This window comes from Strix aluco, chromosome 1 (genome assembly GCF_031877795.1).
Source record: "Strix aluco isolate bStrAlu1 chromosome 1, bStrAlu1.hap1, whole genome shotgun sequence".
NCBI lineage: Eukaryota > Metazoa > Chordata > Aves > Strigiformes > Strigidae > Strix > Strix aluco.
Genome location: NC_133931.1, coordinates 30,948,275 through 30,954,274, shown reverse-complemented (window position 1 = coordinate 30,954,274; position 6,000 = coordinate 30,948,275).

Below are 6,000 nucleotides of genomic sequence, written 5' to 3'. Positions count from 1 at the left end.
TATACAACAAAAAATGTGATGCTTAAAAATATAACATGTACTCCTAAATGATTTCAACACAATTTCAGAGTTGATTCTTCTCTTATCTCAGTTTCATATCTTAGCAAACATTTTTTTTCTGGGTTTCTTTCCTTAGTTAATGGTACTGCATATATAAAGAAATCACCCTATCAACATGCTTTGGAATGAAAAACAAATCAGAGTGATTCTCTTCCCAAGTAATATGACTATTTCCAAAAGCACAGTAAATAGTACTGTCTAAAATTCAACAGCTAAATTATGTTTTAGAACTCTGTGGTTCCACAAGTACACAGCAGATAATGCGTACCTGAGAACCTGTGAACGGCCCATTTTAAAGCTTTCTTACTGTTGTGAGAGACAACTTGTAAAAACAGGTCCTGAAAGAAACAGGCCTGCAAGAAACAAGGACTGAGAAAAACAGCCTGAGAAAAAGTTAAAGGATAGTGGGGGGAGTGGAGGCCCTCCGAGCTAAGGAATGTCTCAAACACTTGCAAGTAACGAAACTATAGTCACGGGGTGGATGGTGTGGAGGTAGAAGCTGATAAGGCTGCCTGAGTAACACAGGATGCAGCTGGAGGGGAGAGCCCTGTGGAGACAGGACGACTCTGCTCTGGTGCACCTGGACAAATTTCAAGGGCCATCTGTCCCGTGAATGACATTTGCTTCATTATCCATGAAATGCATATTGAAGTTAACACCCCTGAATATGTTAACGAAGACTAACATGATCATGCTAATTACATCATCCCGTGAAACACCTTACCCCTCCCCATACATGGGATATATAGGTATGTGGGTCGACCTAGTGGACGGACCCAAGGAAAGTGGGTATAAATTGAGGGGGGGCAAAGGGGGAGTCGTCCGGAGAGTGAAGTGAAGAAGACAGATGCCTCCTGGAACCCTCACTGGTAGGATCGACACAGGAACGCAGACTGGTGATCTCTATTCCTCTATTCTCTCCATCTCCCTCCTTTCCTTTTTCCCATTTTCCTTCACTACCATTAAGAAATGCAAGGCATACTGTATTGCTTACCAGAACTCGTTTTGTACTTAGTCAATTATTGTGTATCCAATTATTACATTGTGGGAAGTTAATAAATGTCTGGACTTCGAGACTTGTCTCACCGTTGTCCGCTCTGTTGGAGATTTATGAATCTGAGTCACTTGTCTCCCTCATCTGAGCAGGACGTGACAACTGTAAGTCCAGGTTCCAGAGAATGAAAAATATCCAATGGAGATATTTCTCCCATAGAATAAACTGATTAAGAAGTTGTGGAAGAAACAAAATCATGATTTCTACCAGTACAGAAACTCACTGAAATCCACAAGAGAGTTGGAAATTACACCATCAAACAAGTGACACAGAGTAACAGTAAGCAGGATTGCTTCTCAATAAGCATCATACCTTTTAGCATGCCTTGAGACTGAGATGATAATGAAATATGTAATTATGCATAATTTTTTAGTCTGTATTAACTGTAGTCTGTTTTCTTCCCTTTTTTTTTGAATGAAATGTCTATACATTATTTGAAAAATAAATAAATAGTGCAAGTTAATTACAAAGTTTCAAAAAAATAAACACTGACCTAAAGAGAAATTACCAAATATTTCAATTAAGGGGGAAAATAATTAAAACCTGGATTTAACAAGTATTTATCAAGGATGTACATGCTTATTTTTTAGCTCAAGTAGTTTTAGTGTAGCCATAGTGTAGCAGTGGTATTAACAGCCATTAGGCTCTAGTACGTTGTCAAATTAAGATTAAATTAATTTTCACAATTTTTCCTCTGCAATTAAGTTTTCTTTAGCTTTATCACTGAAGAGAACTAGGTCTGATCAATTTGATTAAAACAGTGGGCAAAAAAAAAAAAAAAAGACACCAAAGATTTCCTGCTTAAATTTCACGCTTCATGCTCTTCTCATCTTTATTCAACTTGAATATGCTTCCCACAGTTTATGTAATACAGTGGATGTGTTGGGTTTTTTTGACCAACTCTATTTTAAACATTTTTATTAATAAAAATGACAATATTTTTTCTCTCCTGCAATGCATCTGTAAAGGCATGGAGGACTACATCTTTTGTTTGGAGATTAAGGGATCATTCCATTTTAAAAGGAATACTTGCGTGAGGTGATTTATTAGATATACTCTTAATCCTTGAGCACTACTGCTTGAATCCAGTTAGAAGGTAAGCAACCATCATATCTGCTCTACATCAGGAGATTTTATTAACCTTGGACTCCTGTTACTGATTCTTCTGACCTAATATTTTGATGTGATTACATCAAATGCAGTCCCATATTTTCCTAATCTCTCTGTTAGGAGTAATTTATTTTTTAAAAATGTTTTGGCAATTTTGTATTTAAACTTGAACAATTTTTCCAGGCTTTATGTTTGTTTTTCCATTTGCTGGAATATTTCATTGTTAGAAGCAGTATACTGTTCTTTCAAATTTACATGCTTAGCTTTGTATATGCAGCCCAGTACTAAATGGAAAAAAGGCACATAAATGTCTGAGAACATAAAGTCTAAAATACTTATTTCAGAAATTCTTTGTTACATGAATGGAGCCTATTAATTTGGAGCACACACATTCAAAGGAGCACATTCATTTCAGGATATGTAAACCAGCATAGATCATAGATGTTCTAGCAAAGAGTACTTGATTTTCTTTTATATGCATATACAACCTCCTCAGATTTTGAAAGCTGATTCCACAGAACAGAACACTTGCCCTTACGTTCCAATTATATTAAAACTTTAGTTTGAAAATGTATCTGAAAATATCATTATGGGTGTCAAGCATGATTTTTAGAGAAAGCTGAACAGTGTGCATATCATAAATAAATCAACAATTAACATAATTTTTAAAAAAGCAATACAATTTATTTTTGGTAACCCTCTGCAGCTGATGTCTCTAATCTCTTCACATGTTTTTCTTTCAGAGCCTGTGAAACTGTCTCAGGAATTTGTGCAATAACAAATGAGATGATTTCTTCCATGGGATTCTGGCTCTGAGTTAGGTCTTTCCTCCAGGATCAATCACTTTTTCTAATAATTCATAAAGCACCTTCAATAATTCTGACACTTAAACAAGATAGTCATGCTTAATATCCTAACTTTTTTTCAGGTGGAAATCTATTTTTTTTTTTCCAACAAACTATATTCAAAGTGGAAAAATGATAAATAATTATGTGAATGATGACGTTACAAGGAAAAGGCGTTTTGACAACAGCAATTTTGACTTCCATTCTGACCTACAATATTGCTTTGCATTTCAGTGTGAGACCCAACTGTAACTCATTCTTGCCAACATGCATTAATATCTTGGTCTGACAGTGAACCACTTTGTATCTCTGAATTTTTAAACATATACATGCAAGTCTTACAATGATGTGCCTTTTAATCTTTGGCAATTTGCTTTGAAAATTTACATTACTGATCAATTTGTGGCATTTATCCTAGATATGAGTTAATCATCCACCACCAATTTCCGATACATAGTTTCAAGTGGTTAACACAAAAGTTCAGATCTTAGAGACACATACAGAAGAAACTAATTTTAAACATACATACACAAACATATGAAAAATTATTTGCATTACTGTCTTGAGTATTCTACATTTCCTCAATTCACTATAATATTTCTCTGTGGAAATTGATCCATATCTCAAGCACCTAAATTTCAATTTCCTACTTTAAATAATACAGTGAACATTTTGGGTTTATTTTCCTATGTAAAGTAAGAGAAAAATAGAGCTGGATGGACTTTTCAAGGTCATATAGTCCAGCCTCATATCCCAGCAGAGGATCATGGTATTTTATATGTGCTCTTAATCTCCCTTGCTAAAATTTACACGCATTACTTCTTGCAGTATCTATTATTGACAAGAAAAAAAAAAAAAAAAGACATTATCTCATTTCCTTTCCCTTTGCAGAAGTTTTATATGTGTTTGAAGCCTAATATAGAATAGTCCCTCATCCTTCTCACCTCTGAATAACTTCTGTCCTTTTAACCTCTCCTCATCAGTGACATTGCCAGAGCTCTAGGCATTTTAATTGTTTTCATCTAAACTTCATTGAAGATCAGAGTCTCAAACTGAACATAGGTCTGTGAGATATTGCCTATATGGAGCAGTGTGTCTTAAGAGTATCTGGCTACTTAGAAATCACTAATTTTCCTCTGTAACAGTCATGTTACATAATCCCTGATCCTTTCCTTCAGAAATACTGCTTAGCTCTTTGTTTCCTTAAACCTTGTTCATAAAGCTGAGTATTCTTGTCTAAGCATAGATGCTTGCACTTCTTGTTAAATAGCAATCCATTTAATGTAACTAATGTTACTTGTTTTCTGGTATGTCTTTACAACCATTTGGGTTAATTGTTCTTGTAGCATGGAAGAAATTAAAATTAACTGAATTTCTATAATGTTCTGGCTTCTAATTTCTTGCTTTTTAAAAAATAGACCCTTATCCTGTCACCTGTCTCTGTGGTTTCTCATAGACAATTTTTAATGTTGCTGATATTATTTCAGCCAGTATCTTAGGCACCCAAAGGTGAATTTCATCAACCCTAGATTATCTGAAAAATACATAAATTTTCTCAGTACTTTCATCTTCTTTTAGTGCAGTTTGAGATCTTATCTCTTTTTCTATTACAGAAATACCCATGCAGTTTGACAAATTTATTTTTGCCAAAGATAAAAGCAAACAACATACTACAAACTTTCATCTTTATGGTATCATTTTTAGTAGCTTGTAAGTAGCTTGTAATTCTGCTGATCAGAAGAATGTCTGAGGACAGTTACAGAATTAAGTCTTTCTCTTTTATCTGTAATTTCTTCCTATTTTTTTCCCAGGATGCTCATCTAACACTTTTGTGCATCTGCCTTTTCTGAAATCCATAATTTTCAGATTGTCACTCTCCTTCCTTCCATTTCTGATGGTTAGCCATCTTCAATGGATATGGTCATTCATGGTGGCCCTCATCACCCAGCTCTCCTTCAGGGTCTGCATTCTCATCTAGTTACTCCCTAGTGCTTAGAAGCAAACCTGGACAAGGCTCTCTTCAGGTTCCTTGCTCTACCTGTATTTCACAATCTTGCTGGATTTTGCTTTCTGATATATTCCTTTTCTATCAGGAGTGGGATTTAACTCACCTAGAGTTTGGTGTTTATCATATGGGTAGTTACACAGACGTCACTGTGACACTCCCATCATACTGACTGGCTATTCAGCCATATAGTTTGTCAGGCAAATATCTAAGCATATTATCAGTATATATTTGAACATGAAGATGAAATGTATACTTTCCCTGAACTTCACCAGCTCTCTTTACTAATCTGCGTAGATCTTGAAGGGAACCTACTGTGACTTGTTAGCATTTAGCAATCTTCCTTGTTAACACCTATGGAATAAAATGATGTGTCCTCTTTTCTCCCTTTCTCTATCCTTGCTGAATAATGTAAAGCTTTTACATTTATGATTGATCATATTGCAACTGAAAAAAATATATCTATATATTTTGTTTATATATATATCTATATCAATTAGGGAACTAGCAACTGTCATGGGAAAGTCTAAAAGACTGATAAATCAGGCCATTTTCAAACTTCAAGAAAACAGTTTGCTGGATTGACATTAAATCATTAAAAATACACATTGCCAATGCTGAGTTCTTACTCATTACCAGTTGATATCACTAAATATTCAAATAATTAATCCTCAACAATCTAGATTAGCTATGGCTATACAATACCACCAAACTGATGCCCTGTGATTAATGCTGACAGCTGCAGTTCTTGATCTTTTCATTCCAAGGTCAAGGTTATGAAGCTTGAGAGCTCTTCCACAAGGAAAGCTGGAACAACCATGGGCATTTTCTAGATTGTTCTTTCCTTTCTCGCTGTTGATATTTTTTACATTTCTTATACCTGTCCCCAAAAGAAAAATGGTGATCACATTTACTCTCAACATAGT